Source organism: Euwallacea fornicatus, chromosome 12 (assembly GCF_040115645.1).
Source record: "Euwallacea fornicatus isolate EFF26 chromosome 12, ASM4011564v1, whole genome shotgun sequence".
In the NCBI taxonomy this organism is placed as follows: domain Eukaryota; kingdom Metazoa; phylum Arthropoda; class Insecta; order Coleoptera; family Curculionidae; genus Euwallacea; species Euwallacea fornicatus.
In genome coordinates, this window is record NC_089552.1 from 1,891,781 (window position 1) to 1,904,755 (window position 12,975).

The 12,975-nt window shown below is 34.9% G+C and overlaps 1 protein-coding gene across 2 annotated transcripts in view; it reads left to right on the plus strand.

The window, feature by feature from the left end:
* The first annotated feature begins 1,228 nt into the window (after positions 1 to 1,228).
* The window catches only part of LOC136342415 (serine/threonine-protein kinase Nek2-like), a 43,103-nt gene continuing 31,356 nt past the window's right edge, over positions 1,229 to 12,975 (plus strand). For both annotated transcript variants that reach the window (XM_066288199.1, XM_066288198.1), the window contains exon 1: positions 1,229 to 1,538. The gene's annotated coding sequence lies outside the window, so the exon portion shown is untranslated. The remainder of the gene's footprint in view (positions 1,539 to 12,975) is intronic.

A 12,975-nucleotide genomic window follows, 5' to 3' on the forward strand; every position in this document is an offset into this window, starting at 1 on the left:
AATACTATTTTTGTCTAAACGACTCGCATGAAGTGAATATTTGTCCGGAATTCGTCTCCGAAGAAAGTTAGATGTGTTGTTTAATATTGCCAAATAGCCTCATATGGCATTAGAATATGCATAGTGATAAGTTAATTTAAATCCCGATTCGCTCGCATCGGAGATAATAGTAAAAACAGCAAGTTTTTTAATGTACTATTTCAGATATAAACTACAATTTATCACTTAATCGCGATATTTGTATTAGACATGAGAATCTGCCATTTTCCAACAAGCGAATTACCTGCATTAACACTAAGAATCACTTAGATAAACTAAAATCTGAAAACTGAGTTGTTACCTGTAGCTTCTATTAAGGTTTGAGTGTGTTTTTCGCCTCTTCAAAGAAATAAACTCGAAGTGTTTCACGTAAAAACTTTCATAGATGGACTTTTAGACGCCAACTTAATAAACTTAACGCGGAAAACAATATTGGGCGGTTGCGTACAACTTCAAACGTCAGCTAAACTTTTCTAAACAAATGCCGACCAATAATCACAATAAAGGCAATTTGACAACACACAATTTGTGCATCCTACGCGATATCGACGGAAAGTAAGTATAGAATGTATACTTTGTAGAAAACGTTTTTAACTGGTTTTAGTTTAATGAATGGATTGGAATTAGAGGAGGTAATAATTTGTCGACCGGTGGCATTAAACATTAATGATTAAGAGGCACACTCTTCACAGTTAATTGAAATATATGCATCCTTTGATAATAAATCATGGTTTCTTGTTAACGATGTAAGTATTTAATTGTTTCGATATAATCAAAATCATTTGTGAAAAGACTTTTCAATCTGTGAAAAATACAGAAATCATAGAAATCAAAACTTAAGAACATATTTTGGAACGACAGAGTAATTTGAGCATTAAGAAAGAATAAGAGTTTCAGTCTCAGAGAGATTTCTGTTTGGCAGGTTTATTACTGTCTTTACAGCTACATTGGAATTATTATTATTTAATATTCGAGAGACCTAATTACCTTTTCTTGAACTAAAAAAAGATAACGTTCTAGTCATAATAAAATGTATAACTTGTTGGCTGCGGTGTTGATTGGCACTGAAAGCAACATCGACTTGGCAACAACGCCATCCATCGTAGAACTTTATTTATATTATGTTTTTATTTATGTATGACGGCAGATATCTTTTTTAGACGCGTTAGTTAGTTATTAGTATATATATTATTGTTCGATACCAATAAATCATAGCTGAAGTTAGGGAGGTGGTTGCTTATATGTTGTACGAAATAGTTTCTTTGAGACCACGAAATTAATGCGGTCCGAACGCGACTATCCAGTCCATAGTTCAATGAGTCATTTTAAAAATTCCGGCAGTCCTTGAATCACAATATTTCTTGTCACTTCGAGCCGGAATCAGTTTCTTCTGATCACTTGTGCCGGGTAGTGCCGAATTAAATTAGTGCCGTTGGAGCATGGAAAAATGTTTATCAATTAAATGTGGGAACCCGGCAGAAGCAAGAAACTAATCCCCGGTGAGTAAATTTCTTTTATCACGATTTTACTTTTAAAATTCTGCCTAACCGGATAATAATCCCCATTTTCTGTATGGAAGTAGACAATTTTATAACATAAAATTAACGCAATTCGGTTATTTATTATTTTCGATTTAATCGTGTCTGAAGGGATAAAGGGTGAACTTTGATTTGAGAGTGTTCAACAGCAACACTCGTGTTTTTGAATCTTCGGATGCATTTGTTTATTGTGCGCCACGTTATCGATATTAGCTAGAAATGGCCTTGAAAATTAAAAAAGGAATGCCCCTGAATAGATCGGGGAATGGAGTCCTGCTGGACGGAATCTCCATATGGTAGCAATGAGTTCCGAGAACTTTTGCATGTTCGCAGTGCTAATTGAACATTTGTCTCGTTTTAAACAGTTCCTGCTTCATAATATAGGTACTAAAGAAACATTTCAATGCGAAATTTACCGCTAGAGCATAGAGGACAATTTCAGTTAATTTGACAAAATTCAAACTCATTTAGAGCTCCAAACTCTTTTTCCTTCATTTTTTGGCAAAAATATTTTTGACTTGTTAGTGTACAATAGAATCACTTTAAGCGAAACGGGAAAATTTTCGTATTTGAAATTATGCTGTACAAGCAATGCACTGAAAGTGTGAGTTATCTTGACATAATGTCCTATAATTCATCTCATCGTGCGTACTCAATCGTATTAAACTTGCTGCAGAAACGGCGCAAAAATGAGAATTGGTCAGTTGATTTTCACGTGAAAAATGCATTTTTCAATTTACCAAACGTGACTAACGAATTAGCTGTAAATTATAGGAATCTGATAAATACAGATCAACAATATAAATCAACATATTAAAAGTTTATATTGCCCGTGGACTCGTGCAGTGCCTTGTTAAGCTCGATTATAATAAGCGAACTTGACTACTAATTTACTAAAAATAAAAAGCATGATATGTACTACGTTACATTTTTAAAAACCTTCATGGGGTGAACGCGTTCAAATCCCTGGTAACGACGGCCACAAAGCGCCTTGAATTCACACTAAATCCAAGAAAAGTCGTCGATAAATTCACACTGTGGAGAAAATTCTCCAAAGTCCCCCGGTTATTTTTTTTCATCCCCTCAGACGAGGAAACATTTCAATATCATCAAAAACAAATTCAGCTCCGGGATAGAGTAGAAGCAATATTCTTTAACGATTTGCATCTCCTCTCCCCAGATTTACCATGAGCTAATCAGAGGATATTTTCTCATCCCTGAAAGTCTTTTCCTCTAAATTCTAGTAGATTTCTGTTCCTCAAAAAGTAAAAAAACGTTCAAAAAATTTATATCCACAAAAGCCTCTTTTTACCCATCCCGGTAAAGGTCCTCCATGAAAAACTAGATGATCGTAGATAATTGATGAATAAATAAAATACTTAAGGTTTATATACGAATTAAAGAGAAATCTTCAGATTCCTAAGAGATTTCTTTTATAGACCCTCGAAGATTTCTTAGGTAGAAAAATGAGAAAATCTCTAACCATCGATATAGAATGAAAAACATCCCTGGGATAAACGCGTTGGGAACCTTGATGACGACGGCAACAATGCCTCTTCCTTATCTCTACATAAACACGAATTATCTACTGGTACCTAATTCATGACTTAGAGCGCAGCCGGTGAATAATATGGAGTATATAAAAAGCCTACGATATTGCCAATCGGCCAATGTCCAACATTATCCTTTTGTATTTTAAATAGAAATAAAATATTATCGTCCATCCTGACTTTTTTTAATCGAAGTTGAGGAAACAAATGAACATAAATGCAATGCTTCGCTTACTTACGAAAGCTAATGAAAATTGAGAAACGAAAACTCTTACAAAATGTTAAATATAAGTTTCCACAAAATCAATCTTCCCTTATCAAGTCTCGGTCATGTTGTCATAAAAATTAATCAACGAACACGCACAAAGATAAAATCCAGATATAACAAATTTGATGTCAGATTATCGTTTTGGGTTTTACCAATTGTTACTGAAAAACTACCTTTGTTTAATGTCTCTGGGCCGGGGCTTTAGATTCCAAAAAATGTTCATTTAGCGGACAAACAATTTTATGAATCAAAGCAAATTAATGTTTTATTAAGTGTAGACATATTTAATAATTTGTTAGGCTTAGGAAGATTGAATTAAACGATAAATTGCCAATGTTTTATACTTAAATGTGAATATATAATTTCCAGAAGACATATGGGCATGGACTTTTAGACATGAATTTGGATTTGTCGACAAATTGTAAATATTTATTACATTTAAGGTAATATCACATATTACTTAAGAACTTGGTTCAATATTAGCTTAGACATAATTTCACGTTTCTGGTTGTCTGAAAAATCTGACGGGACAGGGGTTCGTGGCATGAGCCCTGGAGGCAAAAAGTTTAGATATTCCCGTCGTGTTTGTTCGGAGCGCTTCTGGGCCCATTTAAATAAACTTAAACCCCCGTAACATTTACGATTCAATAAAACACAAAAAGAATGTAAAAAAGATAAAGCAGATTATGCTAATTCGTGACGTTGATATTGTTGAGAGCAATTTTTCTTATTCATTTACGTGTTTACTGGATTGCTCGGTTGACTGAGGGTAGATAGTCGACGTTTGCACACCGAAATAGAAAATTCCCCAATGACTAATTTAAATAATTCCTCTTATTCTCAAAGGCTCTCAGTTTAATTTAAACAAGACTGAACCTCGCCGTGATGTTTACGATCCAATAAAGCACTCAAAGAACATGGAAAGAAATAAAACAACACAATTTATACTAATTTACTTTCAACGTAAATTTTATCCCCGAATTCTGTTTGGATCCAGTTCCTCAGTCTTATCGGGGCTTTTAATTATTAATCTTGTCTCGAATGCGGGGATCTTTCTGTAAATTAAGGTAATTAATCTATTTTTCTTACCAAATATTAGGAATGATTCTCTTCATAAAGTTGGAATAGACGGTGTGGTGGCTTCGCGCAGAAGGCGGGTTTCCAGATTTAATTAGTTTTCTGGAGTGTTAGCGGCTTTAATTAAACCTTCTGCCCGTGCTTGGTAACTCTCAAGAAGGTATGAAGGTGCGATTAATTTATTTTTCAGAGTACTTTTCTATTACTCTTTTATATTCCAATATAAATGCTTAATCATACATCAAATATAGTAGCCGCCATAACGGCAGCAGTTAGAAATGTGTTACTTTATTTATTTTATTAAGTTACCGCACGAAAACCCAGCATCTGTTAACATGGAATCATACATTTCCTTCTTCCTAAATATCGTGTACTCTATAGGGTCATATAATTAAAGTATAAAACAAATCATAACATAGCAACAAAAATTTCAACAAAAGTTAATAACTGGACAATTCTCGTCGTTTTAAAGACTTTCCAATTTCGTATTTGCTTAACCCGATGGGTCACCGAGGACGAGTAACTTCAACAGCAAACCTTACGTTCTCCTTAAATTGGATTAAACTTGTTCTGTTTGCTTCTTTTATTGTTGTTCTTGTTTTATTAGATCGTAACTATCTGAGAGGTCTAACCCTCTTTAAATGAAATTAAGGGTAAACCCAACAAAGGGATTTAAAAAGGTTACAGGAGCATTGATTTCGCTTAAATTTGCTTCAGATTTACGTAGATTAGCACTGCGCTGCAGTGTTGCTTTGCAATTTAATTCAAATGTCCAGGAAATTCAGTCATCAATTAATTATTGGGAAACTCCATTCCTTCATCTTTCTCTAAACTATAAACCGCTCTGACAATTTGAGTGTAAGCGGAAAATATTGGATCATAGATCTTTTAATCTTTAGATCTTATCCAACAAAATTACAGATTTTTTAAGGAATGTTCAAGCTTTATTGTAGCTCCAAAGGAAAACATTACAATTTTATATATCATCTCTGTAAATTTCCAGAAAAAATCCAATTTAATATTTAACCTTACAATGTTAAATATCAAATTGAACTCTTTCTGGTTTTTAAAGGAAAACAATGAAACTTGCTGCTAATGTTTTAATCTGAAAGCCGGTCCCTAAAGGACAAAGGGAATATTGACCACGTCACACATATTAAAATTTAGTTTAATTAAAATTTAAAAGAAAAATGAAACTTTAAAAAAACTTTTTAAAATGTCATTAAAATTGCAGCATTTCAACAGAAACACCGAAAAAGTCATAAACTCAGCAGACCGACAGGGGACTAAATAAATGTATTTTTTCGTTTTTGTCCTGTCTAGTTCATACTGACTGGTTTGAAAAATTTCAACTATCTTCATTTTGAGTGCTCAATGGCAATATAACGACAAGGGAACAGTACCAAAATCTGCTTTAATTTTGAGGAAGAAGAATGGCACTAGACAAAGGCTTTGAGATATTGTTAGTATTAGCAAATTACCATTAATTAAAATCTTAATGAGTCAAATGGAGATAAAAGGGATTTACGTCATTTGCTACCGAGCTGTGTCTTTTTGCATTTTTTTCAGTTTTAAATTAAATGTGCGTCAATAGAGCTTAAGTCTTTTATACCAGTTCTTTTCCTGATCGACTTAGCCTTACTTTCAATTTCTACCATCTCCAAGAACATTATTGTTATATATTTAAGTTATGACGCGATAATTACGTTACTTATCTAATATTTTAACATTTTCTAAATTTATATGACCAATGTCAGCATGATGCAGAGATCATGTACTAGTTGTCTTCATCAATCCACGATAACTGTTCCATTGTTTACATATATAGTTCAAATTCTTATGGTTATGATTTCATCTTCCTGAAGAAGGTAATAAACATTAGAGAATGCTTGATGGCTTAAATCTCGATTCAAATACATTAATCCTGTCATAGTCCTAACGCCGAATCGATACAATTCGATCATAAAAGTGTTTTTAACCGATTCGTCATGTATGTTCACATACACCTATTCTCAGCTCTAATGGTTGATTTCTTTTTCAATTTCGTTCCACCTTCTCTTTTTCTAGTTAATGTTTATATATTTTACATGCAATAGATTACATAAAATATTACATTTTCTAACACATTTTTATTAATTTAATGTTCGTCTTTATTTACTTAGCAATAGGTACTCTTGTCCATTGTGCTTCAACTAAAACTGAATAATTACTGAGAATATTCATTGACGGGATCGGAGACTGATCGAAGCCTGTTTGCTTGAAGCTCTTCGAGGCACGATGAATATAACTATTGCTATCACATTTTAATTGAAGGACATTTTTATGACGGATATATCAGTTGTGTGACGAGATTGATGCATTTGAATCGGTTCTAAGAGTTTTTCGTCTTATCGTTCAAATCTAAGATGTTCTAGTTTGTAGAAAAAGTTTAAGACATTAAAATTTTTTTTGTATTAACGGTAAACTTGATAATGAGAGTTTCCACGTTGATGACCTTTCAAAATTACACACAGTTTCAAGCAAGTTTGTAATGAAAGCGATAAAAATTAAAAAAGAGTTTTGAACTTGATAAAGTCTCATAGAATTTTAAACAATTTGAGGTTTTCTCGTTTCGTATGTTAACAGAACATGAGAGTATAAGTTGCCACATTGATTGTTTCTCTCACAGAATTACAGATTATTTTCGAGACTTTTCAAAGCTTCTCAATTATGTTACCTTTTCATATGTTAATGCTACCACTTGAATCTTCCTAAAAAATAGTCGTTTTATGAAATTGTTTATGGGCTTATTTACGGTTTTGTATTTATTGCTAATATACTGTTCGGTAGTAAATCTACCAGATTCATTTCCACCCGAATATCTCATCACGACTTCCAATTAGAATGCAAATCAATTTTTCCTTAGGAACCGGCAGTAATTTACGTTACCACTAAATTGACAAATTTGTCAAAAATTCCTCGAAAATTGATAATTAATCTTTCCCCCTATTGCTCCGGATATGTCCCAGGATTCCAATTAAAACGACTGATATTCCAGGACTTTAATTTCAATCTGCGAAACTGTATTTACTTAGCTCAGACTGAGCCCCCTAGAAAATTTTATTAGATCTCATATTTAGCAACGCCACTGAGAAACACACAGGGCTTCGTTAAACTTGAGGTTTATTTCTAGTAATAACCATCCAGTGTCTGCGCGGAGTTAAACAAGCCATTGAGTACACATGAAGTTGCTGGAAAAGAAAGTTTTCTGGAGCGACAAAGAAGAGCCCCCATATCGTTACTTTTTACGCATTCTTACTAATGAGATTAGGAAATGAAGTCGCTGAGGGGTAACGGTTCCATTTCGCGGCCCGCATATGGCGAACGACGACCCCTTAAAGGTCCGAAGAACCCTGAAAGCCTCTTTGTTTTGGGGTTTTAATTTGAATTAGGAGGGGTCAAATGGAGATTGTTAATTGAGGGTACGCTTAAATGGCGAAAGAAGAAACTTTCCTTAAATGACAATTTTCTTCTAACAGCATAGAATTTTCTTACATTGCAAATAAAATTTGATTCTCCTTTGATATCAGCGGAAAATAACTTTGTTCGTAGGTGCTTACTGATCCTAATTTCTAGATGACTCTTTCCCATGACTACGATTTTGACTTTTCCATTCTCTTTTATACAAATTTTTAATATTAATTTCAACAGTGAAGTTCCCAGAAATTTTCCATCTCCGGGTCTGTATTGCCCATATTTCTTTTTGATACATTCCATCCAGGTATTACTTCTGCAGGAATATTGCAATTTGGCAACACATGTTTTATTATTTATAATGCGTCACCGTTTCATTACAAAAATGTATAAATGAAATATTCAATGAATAAAAAAATGGCATGACTTGCCTGATATTTTCAACTAAACTTCTAAAATGACTAGCGGACAGGGGGTGTTAAAATGCTGTCTGATCTCGTGGCGAGCACCATCCCGTAGATCCGTGTACTGGATATTTCAAAAGGGATCATAATTATAAAATTTTTGTTATAATATTTGAAATTTAAATCACGCTTCGCCCGAAGGCCCGGCAACACCAACATATAAACTTGACTGTAATATTTCAGTAGGGACCGACGACTTTGTCTTACGGACTCTGCTATTTAATAACTGTGATAGTGCAGAGCTCGTTGCTTTTAAAGGAAAATTTCTATAATTTAATAAAGCTGACTTTCTGTGTACATGTTCACCCCTCTGAAGGATTTTTTTTATATCCCCACGGCTTTCTCGGAGTAAGATCATTTTGAAGATACTTCTTCAGCGAATGGAATCGCAAAATGTTCACTTTTAAACGCGGCATATTTGGTTGTCAGCATCTGGTCTGTCTGTATACGTTGCCATCAAGGTGCGATGTCCCCAGAGGCCCCAACACGCCTTCTGTAATTCCTCAAATTTCACTAGATCACGTACCATCGCATTTGTTCTTAAGGTACTGTGTTGTACAGCACGCAGGAGACGGCGCCTGTAGATTATTTGCCTGCAGGGCCAAAATAGTTTCCACTGACATTGCCGATTTGTTCCGGCATTTAATTAACTTCGAGATAAACCATACTGCCGAGATCCAATGGAATCAAAAGCAAATCTTCGGAGTGCTCGAGTTATTTAAACGCAGTGCTGGAATGAAGCGTACAATCGCAAAACTCCTTAGTTTTTCAAGATTATTTACTAGCGAACGGTCAATAACGAAACTCATACCATACATGATTTTCTTCGACCACGTTATAAAAAATATGTTTACGGTTTGTTCTTCTAAGCCCTATTGGTATTCTGGTTCCTTGCGTTCCTCAATTCACGCTGCTTTATTATTTAATTGGGATTGTCCTGAGGGAGATTACCCTGCATTTCCTATGCAAACCAAAGCAATACAGAGCAGAAACCACATATAAGCACGGAGTGTCGCTGGAAGTTGTTTAATCCTTTGATAACCCTAAGCTCTGTTGAGCTTGCGGTCTACGAGAGACGGTCAACTTTGAAACTGGACACGATTATAAAGTTAGACGAGAAATTGGCCAATTTGGCGAGCATTTTTACCAACACGACAAATACCTTCATGCAACATTTATTTAGCAAATTCTTCGCGTTTAACTTCCCGATCTCCCACGTACCGGTATGTCCGATTTTTCTTTGGAAACCAGCCTTGAGTGTGCGATGGGGGCACGACCTTTCAGCATCCCCCAGTCAAACTTTGAATGATGCCATGTTTCAAAACTCTCCGGTGAACAAGATATCTCGGCCTGCCCTTTGCGGGAAATCGGGGCCGGCTTTAGTAAAACTTTCATCAGAATCGATACTCCCCGCACACGTATAATGGATATATGTATGTGTACCTACTGCGAGCCCCCCCTTCTGTGTTTTACGGCATAAAACACTTCTTGTGTTGCATATAACTTAGGAAATTTATTGCCCAATGTCTCGAAAGTGCAGTGCGGACGGCTGAATATTTTATCGTTTGGATGCAATATTAGAATAATTTATTGGGGAGAAGTGTTCTGACGGTTTTCTGCATGTGTTGTCGGCACTCGGTCCACTGGGTATTGAAGGGTAGTCGTGAATGCTGCTTAAGGGAGAGATGTAGATATCGAGGTATCGAAACTTGCCCAGGGGTACGTACACTTGCAAAGATGGCGTTTTAATGTTTCAATATGACGGTCAACCATAATTCCAAGGAAGTTTCACTTCTCGTAACTAAGAATCTGTCATCCATTTTTGAATATTGCATGTCAACGCGTTTCCCTTTTTCCACCACGCAAAAGGAAAACTTTAAAATATACAGCTGTAGGGATGTTTAAGACTTTCTCAATAACCGAAAGTGTGGAAACTTCAAGAAACATATTTTCTTTATAGGGCGGAGAAAAGAATATCGCTGGAAACTCATAGGCCATTTATTTTGATTTTCTCAATAGCCAGAGCAGGAATTTTCATCGCTTTGTAGTCTTTCCTTTGTAGAGGGAATTTGCAATCCAAACAACTATTCCAGTAAGCCTTAACTCTATAACGTAACGTTAGCAGGAATTCTTTGGAATTAGATTGTAGGAGATTTAGACAATCTTCGTTATAACGAAAAGCCTCAAACGCAAAAACTTCCTTTGTTATAACCCTAATAACAGGGCAATACGCTCGTTATAGTTCAGGCTGATTTAAAGTTAATTTGTTAAATACACCGAACGCAGCCAGTAAAAGATTACGACAGACCCTTAAAAGGCATTACGAAACAACTGGGAAACTTCCAAGACGCCTTTCTTCGAAACAAGAGGAACACTTTATAATTCGAGCACAATAGGCCGAAGCGACAATCCGGCAAAAACAGCCTTTGCCAAAAGTCTTGATAATAATATGCCTGGATTAGTGCATTTGACGTCCATTAGTTTAAAGTACTCAGCAGCTTCTCTTGAAGCACACAAAATGGAAACATTTTGGTCTCTTCAAAAAACAGTAAAAAGTTCATTTCCTTTAGTAACGTCGAACATGAATTGTTCAAGCTTACTTTCCAATGTTATTTCAAAGGACTTTTATTTGCTTGGTAGAGAAAGGATGTTATTGTAAATTTTCTATAATGGGAAAGAAGAATTGGGAAAGCATTCGTTTAACGTTTGAAACATACTATAAAGAAATCTATCCATAAACTATTTATTTAGTCTACAGTTTAACACAACTTTTATGCTGACCCGAAATAAAATACGGTTCACGAGAACCGAGGATTAAACTAAAACTTGCAGCATATCTTACGTATAAGAACGTGTTTACATCCAAATTACCTTGGTACATTTCGGAACACTAGATTAATTAATGCAGTGCTCAGTAGGAGTAGAAAATCTGCGCTACTGCATCACTGTTGTCATCAGGCTTTCTCACAAAAATGTTGTGTTACCACGTGATGTGATTTTCTATATATTTTCCCTTCCAAAGCTCCTTTATAGAGTTTTGTGAGTAATCTTGGCAATAAATTTATCCTCCAGTTTAGTGCAGATTAGATTATACCCGGACACCTTAAGTACTTTAAAGAAACCGGATCCATCTTGACGAATGGCTTGTTTACCACTTTCAACTACCAATGCTACTTAGCTTTTCAGGTGGCTTCCGCCAAAAGTATTACCTTAGTAAGGATTGGAAGTTGTCTGGTAGTACACAGTGGCAAACATAAAAAATAATTAAGTAATAGTTCCAATACTTATCCCACAAAGATATCACGAAGGCTCGAATTTGTTGGCTAAATTGCCATGCTCACGTTTAATAACTATAGTACTCATGCGCTATTAGTACTCAAAACCGCGCATAAGCGTATTTCAATTCGACCGAATATCTTCAACTTTCCGCCACGTTACATAAAAGTTTAAATCATTTTAACTCTACGGCGAATTTATGCATTGTTGTCCTTGTTTGGTGTGATTTACTTCGTTTAAGTTCTGAGCTAGATATGTTAGAGTATGCATATATAAATTTCAGTAAATGTAAGCTTCGGTTTGAACGAATATGGAAAACAGTGAACAGTGAGTAGCCCGAAAATTTGAAAATAACAATTAAGTTATTTTTGAGTATGAAGTTGCATTATTTTGACGGACTCGATGCTAACAGCGCTTATAATTCTTCATTAATAGGTGCTTTTTAAAAATATTTTTATATTGCGATCTTCCATAGAGGAATTTGGAAATAACAAATAGCCGATGCTCTCCAAAAATCGAAAAGAATATAAAGAATTTTTTTAAACATAATCGACCACAACCCTGCTACAAACAATTAACGTCTCTGCTTATTGCGGATGTTCGCTTTAATGAGTCCAAGGTCTGTGTTTAGTGTGAATTCTGAGCACGGGGCGCATTCGTTTTTCTCAATTGGGGGTTACGAACATTAAATATTCGACTGACAATTTATTCGCGAATTTACAGAACCAACAGACATCATAAGGAAATACGCTAATTAATTCGCTAATTAATAAAGAAACTGACAGCGCAATATTGTTTTGCAAATTAGTAGGTTCTTTGACGATAATATTATGAATTAGTTACAGTCTTTATGACGTAAGTAATAGTATATCTCGCCAGTTGACATTAATTAAAAAGATAAGTGAGTGACTCTAATGAATGATATTTCTTAAAGAACTTCTCTAGGCTATACCTAGAAACCTCCAGTGTATTATATAGATTTAATTCACAGACCCAGTTCCTAGAACCTAAGAAATTAAAATCATTTTAAGTAGGAAATATAACGTAACACTTGTTTCACGTTAATGAGATGATGTACGTTCTGTATAATGTGCATCGCATAGCATTTCGTTGCCTTTATCAAAGAGGCGCCACCTGGAAATGAATTGTGGAAATCAAACACTGATCGATACAAATTGTCGTTCTTCACCATTTGCAGATTCCATTCTGATGTTCTGTATGTCTCGTTAGATATAAAGATCAAAGGTGTCGGACCCATTTTATTTTCATTGTTTTATGCAATTTAAGTAAATTTAAATTAAATGTCTCTT